At 40.5% G+C, this 17,283-nt stretch overlaps 1 long non-coding RNA gene across 2 annotated transcripts; it reads right to left on the minus strand.

The window, feature by feature from the left end:
* Positions 1-2,371: 2,371 nt before the first annotated feature.
* LOC125946911 (uncharacterized) lies at positions 2,372-14,149 on the minus strand. 2 transcript variants are annotated; one of them, XR_007467983.1, is made up of 5 exons: positions 13,727-14,149; positions 12,970-13,063; positions 9,494-9,611; positions 8,181-8,445; positions 2,372-2,521 (listed from the first exon to the last, which is right to left on the minus strand). It is a non-coding gene; the product is annotated as an uncharacterized LOC125946911 (long non-coding RNA). The 2 variants fall into 2 exon arrangements; XR_007467982.1 differs by lacking the exon at positions 9,494-9,611.
* Between the last annotated feature and the right edge of the window lie 3,134 nt (positions 14,150-17,283).

The raw sequence follows: 17,283 nt of genomic DNA on the forward strand, positions 1-17,283 counted from the left end.
CACCCAGGCACAACTGAGTTAAGCCACAGCCAATTTTTCTTCCTCCGTGAAATTTTGCCCGGCATGGCAAATACACACACACACACGCACGAAACAAAACGCAGGCCAAAAAGAAAAAGAAAGCGACGCCTGACCAACCGAACTGTCAGATGTTGCCAAAGTTGCTAGGCTGAGCTTACTTTCCTACCATGTGCATCATTTTTGAGCTATTTTTACGTCATTGACGAAAGAAATGGTATTTATGCCCTGATATAGAAGTAGAAATGCAATTCTAACAGCGCCGGAAGTTTACTTTGGCAATTCATTAGAAATATTTTGCATATTTTCGTAAGTAATCTCAAAACCAGAAGCCTGTAACGTTCCACTTCCTTTGGTGAGGCGTAAAGTCCCTAGATTTTAAGCAAAAAAAATATCTAGGGACGTTAGCGAGGCGCTCCTTCCGCAGAGAAGATAAAAGGAAGCTTTTAGAATTCGCGGTGGCCTTCTGAGGGCGCCTAACGCTTAGGTAGCATGAAGGACTCCTTGCGTAAGGTAGGGAAACGGTCTAAGGTTAGGAGCATTTCTGAATCCGGGCCTAAATTTTGCATTGCCCGCAGAGTTGGATACATCGCGCTCTTTCTCTCTCCCTCTCGCTATGTGTGTGTGTGTGCCCTCAGTGTTACACAGCATTAGAGAGGGAGGAGGTAGTACACAACATCATAATAAATATACAAAGAATACAGTGCTTGAGCACTAATTGCTGTTATGCAACTAAACTGTTTCTTGTTATACAATATATGCCACAATTTGCTTAAAAATTTCAGCCACATAAAAAAGTAATATGCTGCATGTGCACCCATTATCTACTTCTGCTGCACTTGCTACTAAAGTAGAAGACTATGTAGACTATGCAGCCAACAAAATTGCGAAAATGGGCTCCTATTCGAGACCTTAGCTGCTGGTTAGGCTTATGTGCAAAAGCAAAACATACTTGTTTTAATGATGTGACATCATGACATGAAAGTTTTAAAACTGGCTCTCAAAGTCATCAGGTACACTTGCTTTAAAATTTTTGTCTAAGCACAATTCAGCAACTTAATAAAGCTGATTGGATAAGAATATGGCTCTGATAATATGATTTGTATCTGAATGTAGGCTGACGTTTATTTCTGTAATACCGGATTTTAACTTCAACAAGAGGAATTATGCATGTTTCTTCATCCCGTCACCTAATCTGAGACCATGGGCAATAGTGATGCAATAGTGATGCAATAGTTTAAAGCTGTAGTAAGCTTAACAAGTTTGAAATTATATTATGCAGCATCAATGAGCAAACACCATTTATTAGTTAAACAGCTATTAAAGTAAGCCATGCATCAGCGGCGCGTAAGACAGTTTGCATGCCAGTGCCTTCTCAACTCCCTTATTTGTCGGCGGTGGGGACAAGGTCAAGAAGACGCACAGCACCTTGCTATTTATAGATTACCTGCTTGCCCTAAAGTATTACAGCATATTTATACCTTCATTACATTTTATCAGTCGATGCTTAGCTTTCATAATCAGACAAGTAATAATATTTAAGTATGTGTTGCATACACTGTAAAAAAATTGCTTTCGTTTTACGGCAAATCTGCTGGTAATTTGTGACCGAACACTTTCCGTAAGTAAAGAACGGTCATTTCCGTAGAACGGACAACCGTAAAAATAGAGACCGCATTACAAAATACGAGTGCTTATGTATTCAGAAAACGGAAGACTCTGTATGCTGAATCGTATGGTTCGACCGTTAATGTACAGGTGCTTTCCGTATTCAGAAAACGGAAGGCGCTGTATATTGAATCTGTAGTATACGGTCCAACCGTTAAAATACAGGTGTTTTCGTATCCAGGAAACGAAAGGCTCCGTATGCTGAATCTCTACTATACGGTCCAACCGTTAAAATACAGGTGTTTCCGTACTCAGAAATAAAAAGGCTCCGTATGCTAAATCTGTACTATACGGTCCAATCGCTAAAATAGAGGTGTTTCTTGCATTATGTTTTACAGAGCATATTGATTATTTAGAGAATGTACTATCGGGGACAGAAGTGCCCAAAATATGCGAATGACGACCGAATTTTATTGGTGCACTTTCTGCTGGGATCAGCCACGCTAACATTTGCATTTGGAAAGTGGTCTGCAACGCAGATGATAGCAGCGGATAGTGCAGAGATGCAATTTGGTCGACACTCGCACGTCCTGGGCACTTTTGTCCCCGATAGTACATATCCTTTAATGCAAATGTCATGAATGCAGCTCATTGCAGAAGCAGCAGGTCGCTATGGAGAAAACTGCCTGGCCAACACATTGAAATAGCTCAAAAGATCAAACACTTTGCTTTTTGTGATATGAATGAATTGCACGACCTATATACAAATAAGTGCAAAATTTTATTCGTCAAGTACTTTAGATCACAGAAGCAATTTTATTTTCTTCGACCACTCGTCTTGCACTGTTTCCTGGTGAAAGCTGTTCCCACATGCCTTGCAAGGATAAACTTGCTGCTGTTAGGAGAAACAAATAATATTGGTGAATTTCCATCCTAAAGGAAGTGGCAACAAAAGACAATCACAGAACACAACAAAGCTGTAACTGAAGTATTAAAAAACCATGAACGTGGTTCAACATTGTCAAAACAAGGGATGTTGCTGTAGCCAACATTTCGACAGATACGTGTCATCAGGGCAGCAACTGTTTTTCTTGGCAGCGGTTTTAGATGTGCATAGCTCACTCGCCCCTATCCTCATCTGGTGCATATAGTAGGTCAAGAGAAACCAAAGTGTTAAAATAAAGAGGAAGGATGTGTTTCGCAGTGATTGTGATGGAGTGTGTAGGGGCACTGCTGTAAGTTGTTACAATGAGTAGGGATGACCTAAACAGAAAACGATCTGTAGACCTAGTAGACCTGTTCTTCCCAGAAATCAACATAGGAATTAAAATAAACTGTTTGGACATTTGGCAAAAAAAAGCAATGAAGAATTAGGCAAAATAAACTTTGTAACATGATGTGTCTGTTTAAGATCAGTGGAAATGGCAAATTAAGGTACGTTATCAATGAACATTTCATCAAGATCCGATAAAGAAAAAAAGATATTGGTCAAAGTAAGGACACCAAATTAAACTGGGTATGACCATAAATAGTAAAGAACAGCCTGTGAAAAAAAATGGGACGGGAAATGATAAAAGGTGCAAGATAGGGAAAAGTTTAGCACTGTTTACTGTATGTTCATGCCACTACCGACGACTTGAAGTTTCAGTCTTCCTGCTGAAGCTGTATTACTTGGATAAGGAAATGGATTGTCTGAACGTAGACAAGTCTACGTTCAGATTCTATTCAAATCTTCAATGTAATTTTATGGAAGAAAATGGTATGAACAGTCCTACTGGATGGGCATTCATTCAGCAGTACCATCCACAGGTATTAGCTTAAAATTTATTGGTCTCACTGGACCTTAGCTCTTGGGAAATCATTAGCTGTTTTTTTTATCACAGATGCCTTCAAGTTCTATCGGTTGGCAGGAGTGCTAGCAAACAACATTATACTTGTTGCCGCAGTCAAAAGTGATATTTGGTAACAATGAGTAAAAGAAGCAAACAGCATTCTACAATACTGATTCAAGTCAACCGAAAAAGCTGCTAAAATGAATGTACCCTGGCCCCCAATACACAATAATTGCACATCACATTGATGGTCATCGTGTCGATCATGCTATTAGAACACTAGGCATCAAGTGAGGAGAATAAGGAGATCAAAAAAATTAAATTATGGGGTTTTACGTGCCAAAACCACGATCTGATTATGAGGCACGCCATAGTAGGGGATTCTGGAAATTTGGACCACCTGAGATTCTTTAACGTGCACCTAAATCTAAGTAGACGGGTGTTTTCGCATTTCGCCCCCATCGACAATAAGGGGATCAGAGGGCACATCCTTTTTTTTTCGAACATTAAATGTACTTCACATTAATGTTGCCTTCCAACTCCGAAAGGAGCAGTTTGCGAGATGGTGACCGACACATAAGAAAACTCATGACATTCTGTGCAGCAGAACATCACGCGCAAATACACTTTTCCCTGCAAAATGACATACTGTAGTGAAACCTTGTGCACATGTGCCAACCTTTGAATTTGAAAAACACCACAGTGGTAGACACAAAGTGTTAACCTTGCTGGAAAATACTAAAATTATATGATTATTCATTCAAGATTTGCCGACTTTGCTCTCTACAGGTGCTGTAAACAGGCACCTTGCTTTTACAGTTGTGCCATCAATGATCTGTAAAGCAGATGAGGATAAATGGTTATGAAGTTTACGCAGGAGTATACGCCGCAAATGACAATCCACTTCACATTTTAATCTGGTGGAGGTTGCGTACTCCAAAATAGAAGAAACTAGTGTACCCTAAAGATTTCTGTGGCCGATGCCTGTGCACAAGCAGGTACACATAACATGGCAGTTGCAATTATATTTCCACAAGCTATAGTTACTGCAAGCTACTGCCAGTGTACTGGTCCACAGCTGTAATACATTTAGGGCAATTTAAAACTCTCTAATGAATTTATCTCATATGACAGAATTGGAATGCAATATCTTGCAAATAAGTGATGCTGTATGTGCCGTCCCATACAATGAAACACCTTTGAAAAACCTGAATAGCCACCTGGGCCATGACGAGAGGTGAAGTGTATTCTGTGTAAACTGGTACAGCTGCATAGTGTAAAGCTCTGGAGAGTGCATTTAGTAACAGCTGTGAAGCTTTTTTCTTTTTTTAAACTGCACACAGTAAAACCCTCCTTACAGTTTTGAAAAACTCTTTTTATTAAAAAAAATTTCTGCGCGCAAACAAACAAGGTCTAAGAACCATTTTCTTAAGAACCCAGAGATCTGCTCAATCCAATCAACAGGACACATCAACAGCGCATATAACAACACGTGTGATAAAAATGCCACGGATCAGCGCGACCCCTTCAACATAAAAACAGCAATGCACATAAAACGAGCACTTCAGATGAAACTATGTTAAAGAAAAGATGACAGGAGCGAATTCTCTTTATCTAGCAATGAAACAGAAGGATGACTGATGCATTTTTACTTTAGTTTTGCAATCCAGTGCGCTTCCACAATTTCCCTCGCGGTTTGATTTCGTTGCCTAAACAATGTGCCAGTGCTTCTAAGACAAGGTGAGCACGCATGTTCTTGACAATGCATGACCAAATGATTACTAGGGCCACCTTTCAGACTGGACAAGTGTTCCCTTAGTCTTGTGTTAATGCATCTTGCAGTCTGCCCTACGTACACATGACCACATGTCATAGAAACCCGATACTCAACATTCTTCGCAGAATCAAGAAATTGGTTCTTATGCGGATGTTTAATTCTACATTCTTTCTTTGCATCACCCTTACTTTCGAACTTACTTCTTACTCTATAACACACATTACCTCTTTTGTTTTTAGCCGAAAACACCACTTTTACTTCGTAACTCCCAGCCACCTTTTTAAGTCTGTGTGAAAGGCCATGCACATATGGAATCACTGAAACCTTGAAAGCTAATTCTTTCTGCCTTAAATTTTTTGTGCATAGTTCCTTATCCTGTTTAAGTTTTTTCATTAGTCTAGCGCATGACACCAGCATCACAGCGAGCAGGTACCCGGCCTCTCTCAACTGATCAACTTGCTCAAGAAAGGCAATGTTTACAGTGCGGTAACACGACTTCAACAATGCTGAGTGGCAACATGAAATGACTGTGCCATTCTTTACAAGCCTGAAATTGCTTGAGGCATAGTTCATGTAGCTTGTTAACAAGAAACTGTAGCTTCTTATCTACCAGTGCTTGCAAAGTAAAATTTAAGCCCTTGCCTAGAGTCAAAGGCTTCTACTACTATTGAAGGCTTGACTTTTACTTCGGAAGTACCGGTAGATAACAAGCTACAGTTCCTTTATGTCAAGTTAGAAATTCTACCAGAACATGTGTGTTGGTCATTCACGCCCCGAGCTGGAAAACCGCTAATGAACTATGCCTCAAACCATTCCAGGCTTGTGAAGAATGGCATAGTCATTTCATGTTGCCGGTCAGCATTGTTGAAGTCGTGTTACCGCACAGTAAACATTGCCTTTCTTGAGCAAGTTGATCGGTTGAGAGAGGCCGGGTAGGTGCCTGCTCGCTGTGATGCTGGCGTCATGTGCTAGACTTATGAAAAACTTAAACAGGATAAAGAACTATGCAAAAAAAACAAAGCCAGAAAGAATTAGCTTCCAAGGTTTCAGTGATTCCGTATGTGCATGGCCTTTCACACAGACTTAAAAAGGTGGCTGGGAGTTACGAAGTAAAAGTGGTGCTTTCGGCTAAAAACAAGAGGTAGTGTGTGTTCTAGGATAAACAGTAAGTTCGAAAGTAAGGGTGATGCAAAGAAAGAATGCAGTATTAAAAATCCGCGTGAGAACCAATTTCTTCATTGCGCGAAGAAAGTTGTGTATCAGGTTCCTATGACATGAGGTCATGTGTACGTAGTGCAGACTGCAAGATGCGTTAACACGAGACTAAGGGAACACTTGTCCAGCCTGAAAGCTGGCCCTAGTAAGCATTTGGCTATGCTTTGTCAAGAACATGCGTGCTCACCTCGACTTAAAAGCACCGGAATATTCTTTAGGCATCGAAATCAAATCGCGAGAGACATTGTGGAAGCGCACTGGACTGCAAAACTAAAGGAAAAATGCATCAGTCATCCTTCTGTTTCACTGCTATATTCGCTCCTATCTTTTCATCTTAAGTGCTTGTTTAATGCGCATTGCTGTTTTTATGTTGACCGGGTCGTGCTTATCCGTGGCATTTTTATCACAAGTGTTGTTATATACGCTATTGATGTGTTGTGTTGACTGGATAGCACAGATCTGGGTTCTTAAGTAAATGGTTCTTCGAAAATAAAACCAGTTAGAATGCGATCGTGCTTGTGTTGCTCCTTTTCTTTGTCCTTGTTTGTTTATGCACAAAACATTTTTTTATGAATCTGTTCCACTTAGGCAGACTCGCAGTTTTGCTTCCTTTTTTTTAAAGGTAAGGACACGTATGGCTATCACATACATCTACAGTATGACCTTCATTCCCAAACAAAGTGAACAGCACTACCCTATGGGTCAGGTGCCTTGTTTCACACATTCTCCCAAACATTATTAGCGCGGGACGCTGATGTTGGCAGGGAAACTGATTTATGGAGCAATATAAAGTATTAAGTACTCAGCTCTTAATGTTTTCTCTGCTGTCTAAGCATCGTTGGGTCTTATAGTAAGAAAATACGGAATACAACATGCATAATTCACGACGCAACCCCTTTGGAAGTATTCAGTAGTCTGAATTATTATGGATTGCATATTTAGATTAGAACGATTTCATTCCACTGCAAGAATGGCATCATCCCAATAATTCTTGCATTTGGTGCTATATTTACTTTTATTTCAGTTGGAATGTAGATGCATCGACAGCGATATCGCTTGACATGTCTTCGATTGACTGTTTCTCCAACTTAAGCAAACTCATATTCTGAAATGACCTTGTAGATGATACCAAGAACTTGTTCAGCAGGAGTATGTCTAACATTCACGAGATATGAGGCTCTTGAATGCATATCTAAGAAAGCCTGGGGTGCATGCTGCTCTCTCATTTAATCAGCAAGTTTCAGGAAATCATCTATAAGTTTTCTTGTGATGAATGTAAATTTGCTTGGACGGGAGAAACATGGAACTTGAACAGGTGAATTATGCAGCAAAAGAATGATCTCAGCAAGAAGCAGGCATCAAGAAGCATTGTCGCTCAACACGCATAAACCGTCAATTAAAAGAATTATTGGGATGATTTAAAATTCTGGTAGTGTAATGAAATTTGTTTTCTAATATATATCTAATCTCGTTGATTATTCAGCCTAATACCACTGCCTTTGCCAGAAACATTCATAGTCATTATCCTACGTATGCCAAATTATTCCGACCAATATTCAAGCCTTCATAAGCTGTTTTTTTTTTTCACTGCCAATTCTCTGAGGGAGAAGAGGTGTCCTATTTCTCTCTGCCTATTTCTCGTTCACTGTTCACTCTCCAACTGCATTAAGCTTGAGCAGGTTCTATGCTTAAAGCTGTGATTCCCTTTCCCTCTGCCATCTATGACCCACCTGGTTAGCTAAGTAGGTAGAAAAACTGCAGAAGAAAGGTTGTGGCGCTGAGTTGGACTTGTGCCCCAAGGAACCTTTGCACGGTGGCTCGAGGAGCAACTGCTTGTGGCATGGAGTGGCTCAAGCTGTGATGAGTTCACTTTGTAAAATCCTGCTGGTTACTGCTGGCCCGTCTTTGCCGGAACAGGAATGAACATTGGCAGTCTACAGTCTCGGTTTCATCCTTGAGCGCCATGGCCATGTAAAGAAACCTTGTCTCGACAGGCTGCATAAAAAAGGATAATTTTCTGAGCTAAGTCTTTTTTCTTAAAAGAACCCATTCAAAGTTGTATTTGTGACTTAGCGACACTTTCGGGGTGATGCCAGCGGTACTTCATTGCACAATGCCACAATCATGACTGAGCTGTGGCCATTCTGAATACAGCTTGCAACACGTGACAAGACCATATATACAAATGCAACCAAAATAGTAAACATTTGTTGTAGCTTCTGTATATGGCACTATTCGAATGAGACAATTGTAGCACTCTTCTCAGCTCAGTAAAGTTATTTCTAGTTATTTTACTTTTCATGAGGAAATTGCCATGAGCTTCTCTTGAAAAGTAAGTAAACATTCTTGCTTCAGTTTATTCTTCAAATTCTTGCATCACGAATGGATATCAGGAACCCATTTACACCACACGCAGAGCTCCATAGGTTTAAAAACATAAATCAAAGTACAATATCACAATTTTCATAATCGTCTCATGCTAGTATTATGGGTGGCTATGGCTGCTTCAAGCAATTATTTTTCATTAAGGCGGAAACAGTTATCATCTCAAATTGTTTGCAGCAAGGAAGTACAATCCACAAAATCAATCAAAAAGGTCACGTTGTGTTCACTATTCAAACATTTAGGATAGGTTACATACAACAGCTAATAAAGAATGCAAACTTGAAAATCTCAACTGAAGAAGAAACCAGTTTTTGATTATGGAGCAAAATGCCACCAGCTCATGTGGAGTACACCCTTACTATGTACTCCAAGCGAAGAATGTTGTTACAGCAATGCTTGAACACTATATGAATGTAATAATCAACAACCTTAAGCAGAATCTTAACACCACTAAACAAATTGTGCTTCGAAGATTCCTAATCCGAAATTCTCAACAAATTGTTCTGGTGTTGTACGTGTTAAGCTTGTTGTGCGTTCTGAAATGCAAGCTCACAACATCTACAATTTCTCTAAAGGAAACATCAGCTTTGTCAAGATAGGTATGACGTGCAGATAAAGTGGATAATGCATGACATCATGAACACTCAGATGTGTTTACCATTGAGCTCACTCTTGCAGCCATGAAATTATGAGATGCAGACACATTTTACGTTGAAACCGGTTTCGTGGAGTACTGCATGCTTCCCGGGCTTCTCCAGTTGTGAGAGCTGTCTCCCCTACAAAAATGACTGATGAGGAATAAAAAAAGAATTTCAACATGCGACAATATGTTGGTCATTTGCTAGTATGCAGCAGGCTTTTTGACTCCTAGCTTGCCTCACACAAATCTACCATGCACAGTATTTGCTTTGCCCAAGCATCAGCCACTTTACGATGCAATGTGTACAGAGCCCTTGCCCTTAGTTTTTCTGCTTTAGAAACAGTTACCGTGTGTTCAGCTGGCATCGAGAAAGGGGACATAAAATACTATGTGCACCACTGATCTGTACTATGTTTTGCTGGATGCCGCTTTGCTGCCCACAGAGCCAGGGGTAGATGAAGCCAGCGAAAATGCAGTGTCGTGCAGCGGCTTGTCCCAAAAGTAGGGCATACGCTGCACTTACTAGTGTGTGCCGTTGCACAATATTGCTGCCATAAAAATTTTTATTCGTGGTTTTCCACATCTAGGCGATGTCTCCACATGTCTGGTGAGAGCTGTTACGATGTTCTGAACCCGTAGGTGAAAGTTTTCTTACAGAAAGCATTTTCTGATTGACAAGTGTTTTCAGCACGCGCCACTCATGTTAGCGATGCTGTCAGTGCTGTGATGGAAAATTCTGGACGTCTTCTCGAAATACTTCTCTGGATTGCTTCGGTAGCTTGCGGCACAAAGGGCAAGCATTATAGCAGAAGAAATGCCCCACTCCTGTGCAGGTGAAATGCCACAGCAATGTCGTGAAGTACCAACTTCTGGGACAAGGTTGCCTTCAGTCGAAGGCGCTCAAAGCGCTATCCAGCCCCCCATAGTAGAGCTCAGTGGTGTGCAACCTTTTATACTAGCTTTGCTATCTAGTCGGAACATTGGAAACAGCTCCCCCCTTACTTTTCTCAAAGTGTGACATGCAAACCGAAAGTCGCATCACTGTATTGATTCTATGGCTTTAGTTTTCTAAGCGAACTGCCTGCATATTCTAGCATGTTAAAAAATATAGTTGGCAAATTTTTACTGTTACAAGACAGGTTGGTTGGCTGACAGAAATGTGAAGCATGTTACCAGCGCTCTGATAGGATGCAAAAAGCAGAATTGAAATTTACTTGGCACAGGGGCTACAGCAGGCACGTATGGTTACTGTATGCTCTATTGTTGTTTCAAGTAAAAGTTAAGTTTTTATGCTGTATTTCTACTTATTCTGAACCATCAAACTGCACAATCAATGTTCCAAGTTTATACATTCTTGGCGTTTGATTGCCCATGTGATTTATTTCCTATGAACACAGGCAGTAATCCCTCTATAATAAGCAAAACGAGTTAGAAAAAGAAAAGCCGTGATAATAGTGCACAATTGCCGAGGGCAGAAGTAATGGCTGATAGCACTTAATTGAAGCTACATAAATATTCAGTTACCCGTACGTGAAAGTTGCACACACTCACACACACAAGTTCTAACAGCTTGTTCAGCAAGTAATAAAGAGGTATGCTGTGCACCTTTGCATGACCAATGCAATCTGGTGAGAGACTGTGCACTGAGTCTGCTTGGTTGTGTTCGGCAATTTGACTTTGGTATTTTGCTATACATAATTCCTTGGGTATTCGTAGCTTACTTTGCGATAAAATGGAACTTGGAGCAATGGTCATATATACATAAATATTTGCACATAAATAATGCAACCACAATTACAGCATGATGAGGGGGGGCAATATGAGACTCTCAGAAAACGAAAAAAAAATATTACGATTATAATGTGACATGATGCCACAAGAAAACAAAGCAATGCATAGAAGCAGATGGCGCTTCCATGCCACCAAGATTATTTACTAAATAGGCAGCGCTTCAGACGTGCCTGCGACACAATTGAACAAGGCAAAGCTGCGTTTGCTCCCCACGTGGTAGCGATCACAGCATTGTTGCCAAGTGGTTTAGATCGCCGCAGTTTAAGTTTCCAGAAAATGTACAGAAGAACAATCTGCTTTATAGTCTTAAAGAATATAACATGAAGTACATTACAAGGCCAGAAACATTCCTAGAAAAGTTGCCTTATATTTGCTTAAATCGGCAAGCAGCATGGCTTGTTTTACATAGAATAAATTTTCATGATACCGCAGTGTGCAGGGTTTTATAGACAAAGTGAAAAACATTCAGCCCATACACCACACTATGACGGTATGCAATAATTATAATCTCATAATCCAAAAGGTGTAGTTGATTTTACAAAAGTTGACATTCTTCAATCTGAGCCCTGTAAATTTTAACACGCAGGGGCACCCCTTGGCTAAGCAATAGGGATGTAATGTGTATACATACAAGCATTACCACATGCATTTGTACCACATCGCCCAAAAGAAATCAATTTTCCCATCCAAGTCTGCCTCATGCAAGACTGGAATTCAAGCATAAGTTTATACAGTCATCCAAACAATAACACCTCATTTTCACATATGAAATTCATATAAATAGATCTCTCTTGATGCAAGCCTCCTGGAATGCTGAACCTTGCTGCATGCTTTAGAGAAATTATAGTAGTAGCACTTTACTCAAAAGTTATTTAGGGCTGCAGTGTTGCAGAACACACCTACAAATGCCACATTTCATGTGTAACAACTTGGTTAACAACAACCTACCAAGAGCAAATTAAAATTTCTTCCTGTTTAGCATTTTTGCCTGCTAGACCACAGTCGAATGTCATCAGTATATTAACTTGGAGAAACAAAGGAGCAAACTTGGAGTTTGCCATCACCTGGAGATACTCACTTTTTTGCATTCTGCCTAATTGCATAATTAAGTGTAAATTATTTAATCAACTTCTCAAATATTATAATTACATGAAATACGTGCTACATGAAAGTTTTTCTGAGCGTGAAAGAAAGCCACGAATACACGCAAAGAGCCTCGAGTGGCCATTTGTGCGGCAATTTTGTGTGTATTCGCGAGCTTCTTTCCCACTCGGAAGAACACTTTTATGTAGCACTTTTTGCACAACAGGATGCTGTATCAGGAGTTGTTCATGCTGTTCTGCAATTTCCTCATTTACACTTTTCATATGATTAGAGTAATTGAGAGGTTGATTAATTAAGACTAATGATCTAATTAGGCAGAATGCAAAGAATATTCTCAGTATCTCCAAGCAATGGCAAACGTAATAACTTGGTTTTGTCCAGCTACGTGGCATCTTTATTTTAAAAAATATTTATGAATCATAGTTGGGACACTCCGTATATTAACACCTTCACATATTGCCACAGCTGCGTGTTGTAACATTCAAAGGCTGCTTGTCCACCAGCACTCCAATGTCACTAACAGTGATCACCTACACAGCTAAGTGGATTGCCATGATGCAGGTTGGTAGTAAAATGCTGAGAGAAACAAATCCACTTACTTTGAAGGCAACAATATTGCGGTAACTTGAGAGACATGGTCTCATGGCAGGCAGCAGATCTCTTCTCAGCTCCAGCAGGACACCAGCAACTAGTCTTTCAGTAAAAGAAAATATTGAATCAGTAATGTTATGTTACCTTGTTCTTGCTAAGCATCAGCACAATCATCTGATTTTCATGCATATCTACTTTCTGCTGAAGCAGTTGAACTGAAGGATTTATAACATACAGTCTATATTGATTGCATTTCCTTCTCTGGCATGCACAATTTTTTTGCAACTGATACATTTACAGCTAGCTACACGACACGAACGCTTGGATTGCCCAGACATCATTAGAAGCAAAACGTCTTGCTGCACCACAAGCAGTTGCACCAAGGAACGACACCGCAGAGCTAACACTTTTTTTTTGTAACTACAATGAAAATGCATGCAAACAAGGAGGCAACTATCGCACGTATAATGACAGTACAAGCGTCAAAAGGAATTATGTGCGCAAGTGAATGCACTCTTATTCTAAGTTTTTAACGCGCATGAGCAACAGGTTATACGCGCCACACAAAAAATTTCGATCGCGCTACCACGGAGATCGATGTGAAATTATGTGATCCTTTTTCCCATTCACGCGCCATTTTGCCCTATGACGCTGTTTACTGGCCTTTTGAAAAACAAATAGTTCTGTTCGCCACGCCAGCTTACCACACATCATCTAAACAGCTACACTATGCAAACCGAACAAATAGAATTACAACGGGCTTACCTCATACGTACGCGTACGCGCAGCGTGCGTACACTGTTGAACATCCGTTGAGGGCAGGCTATCCCGTATCCAAGCGCATACGTGCACCCGTACACAGGTCTTCGATGCCGCAGCGTGCAGAGTTTTGTAGACGAAGGGACACATTCCGTTCAAACATCCCCGCGCTCTGACGGCACTTGACGAGCACAGAAGCGTACACCACACCGCGACAAATTCGGAACTTTGCCAGTCCTAACATGCCGAGAGTCGTACAGCCGAAAGTCAAGCAGCCTAACCATCCATCGCGTCTGTTCTTCGCTCACGATGCGTCAATCTCTGTTCCATAGGGCCTTGCTCCACTCTTGAGTACAAATCAAGACATATTTACGGTAAACTAACAAACTGTACAACATAAAAAGATAAACCGGCTGGCTACACAACGCAGCTTCGTCAACAGCTCGTCTTGTTACATCCTCCGAGATCGGAAGCGCCGCGCGTGGTTCCACCTTGTGCTGGGAGCGCGGAGAAGAAAACAAAATCGGTTTCGTTTTCCCATTTATGCAGTAGTTGTTGGAAGAGTAAAATGATTGCTTGACAAATAATTGAACTCTGGAAAAGGAGATCGCTTTCTCTGTCACAGGGCATTGTATAGATTGTATAGATTGCCCAAATTGTATACATTGTATACAAAGAGATAGAGAAAGCAAGGAGAGGAAAAGCAGAGAAGTCAACCAGACGAGAGTCCGGTGAGCGTTCCAATGCCGTGCTAGAGTGTAATGCGATGCGTCAATAAGCTCTAGTATAGTGTTAATTTGGACTGGCTGGTGCATGTAATGAACGGGCAAATAATGAGTTTTAATAATAATTACTTTTACCCACGGATAAAGCTCATGTAATAAATGGTGTTACATGTCGGGTTAAAAAAGAAATAAAGGTTGAATCATTATGCCAACTCGGGACAGGGCGTTTTTTTCTTTTTCTTTCTTTCTTTCCTTTTGACAGTACACACAGTGCTATATCCCTCATCTTCGATCACCTTCCCGTAGTTTGCACACGTACTGGTGCGTGTTCGATGCCGCAGCGTGCAAAGTATATTAGCCGAGTGAAACACATTCCGGGCAAGTATACCCGCGCTATGACGGCACATGACGAGCACACAAGCATACACCACACAGCGACAAATTCGGAACTTTACCCATTCAAACATGCCGAGAGTCAAGCAGCCTAACCATCCATCGTTTCTGTTCTTTACTCACAATGCGTCCATCTGTTATTGTACAGCAGAATTCCGTACAAAAAATTGTGCGCTCGCCGGTCTTGTTTCAAGATGAAGCCCTAAATGATACATGATGATATACGTTAATGACATAGCATTAAATATTAATTCAACAGTTCGCCTTTTTGCCGATGATTGTGTGATTTACAGAGAGATATATGGCTAGCCCTAACGACATTAAAACACTGCAATCTGACCTTAATAAACTAACGGAATGGTGCTGCAAATGGTAGATGCAAATTAACACAGAAAAGACCAATCACCTGAACTTCACTTCCGTTCCAAAGTCTCAAACTAATATTTATATTTTAAACAATAGCATAGCAAACTCGGTTACATCGGCTAAATACCTCGGTGTCTACATAAATTCTAGCTTAACATGGACTGACCATATAAAATATATCTCAACTAAAGCGCAAAAGAAACTTGGCTTTCTGAAGCGACGCTTGCATCTGGCCGACAGGACACCAGGCTTCAAGCGTACACTTTCTTCGTGCGTCCCTCCCTGGAATATGCATCAGTCATTTGGCATCCCTACCAGATCGCCCTTACCAATCTACTCGAAGCCGTCCAGAATAAAGCAGCGCGATTCATCATGTCATCCTACTCCCGATTTCAAAGCGTTTCATCTTTGAAGCAAACACTCAACATGCCGCCACTCGCAATGCGCAGAAAATTCGCCAGATTATGCTTTTTTCACACACTGTATCACAGCAACACATCATTTGCCCGGTCACACATTTTACCGTCACCTCATACTTCACATCGCATCGATCATGCCTACAAAGTTAACCCTATCTTTGCCCGGACGGAAAAGTCCAACAATTCGCCGTTAACCTTATCAATAAAAGAATGGAATCAGTTACCCTTCAGAATTGCCACAATAACACACAGTCTTCCTTATTTTATTCAGCATTACTAACGTATTTACAATCCTAGCACATTTAGTAAGATTTTTCTCTCCCAGAGCACTTATTCGCTTTCGCTATTTTGTTCTTGCTTCGTTGAGTGTGAATTTTGTAAGAATATTTACCTTGTTAATATGTTTCACGACTTGCTCTACCCCAAAGTGCTGTATTTACCACCTGCGATGCTCCTTCATTTGTGAAAATTGTGTTCTGCTTTATGTCCCCCCCCCTATGTAATGCCCCTGTGGGCCCTTAGGGTATCTAAATAAATAAATAAGAATAAATGCTTGCGATTACATCTTACCGCAAAAATTGACAACACTGTCAACAATCGAACAGTGCAGAATATGCGTAATGGGGGTGTGTCAATGAATGGGAGTTGACAGAGATGAGATATTTTGCAAATACTATGGGGCGATTGAAACCAAATACTGTAAAGTTCAGTAAAACCCTTCCACTCCTGAGTTAATTCTTTCTCTCCGTCTAAAATTTCATCTATAGCCGCAGTACTCGGATTTATAGACCACCAGTTCTCTTCGCGGCCATTTTTTGTTAAATGTAAACGCAATCGTGGTCATTATACTGCGTTTCGGTACTGATTTAGAGTGCGCACAATTTTTGCATAGCGCACCAATGTAATTGCCAATGCACCAGCACCTGAACGGCGCAGGTTTGTTTACGTTGTCATGTATGGCCACCGCTCTTCGTTCACGAAAACATATATATATATATATATATATATATATATATATAGAGAGAGAGAGAGAGAGTGCTGACACCAAATAAACGTTATTACAAACACAGGCGCCATTTGCATTGCAATAAAATATTCTTAGAGGAAACTTTGTGAGTACAAGCGTTCACGCAGACGGCGTGTATAGTTTTCCTTGCAAATATACGGATGATTGCATAACAAAATACGGAATTCTGTCTGTTTCGTACAGAACAGTGTAGTCACCGTATTATTACGGAAAAATGACCGTAAAGCTTAAAACGGGGAGCACTTTCCGTATCTTAACGGAAATTTTGCTGTATTTCCGGAAATGAGATATTTTCCGTATTCTTACTGCAATTTTTCCGTATTTATTACGGAAAAATGTCCGTAAAACTTAAAACGGGGAGTACTTTCCGTATTTTAACGGAAATTTTGCTGTATTTCTGAAAATGGGATATTTTCCGTATTCTTACTGCAGTTTTTTCGTATAATGACGGAAATCCTCCGTATATTGACGGAAATTTTTTACAGTGTACTAATAGCATGCGATATTGAGGCCAGTTGGTGTAGCAAAACCCTGATAAGACATGTTAAGTGCAAACTCGCAACAATCGCTTCATTTATTTTATCCTTCTGCCTTATCTTCGTTAACAGTTGGTTTCTGCTCAAATAGCATTGT

Source organism: Dermacentor silvarum, chromosome 7 (assembly GCF_013339745.2).
Source record: "Dermacentor silvarum isolate Dsil-2018 chromosome 7, BIME_Dsil_1.4, whole genome shotgun sequence".
Lineage (NCBI taxonomy): Eukaryota > Metazoa > Arthropoda > Arachnida > Ixodida > Ixodidae > Dermacentor > Dermacentor silvarum.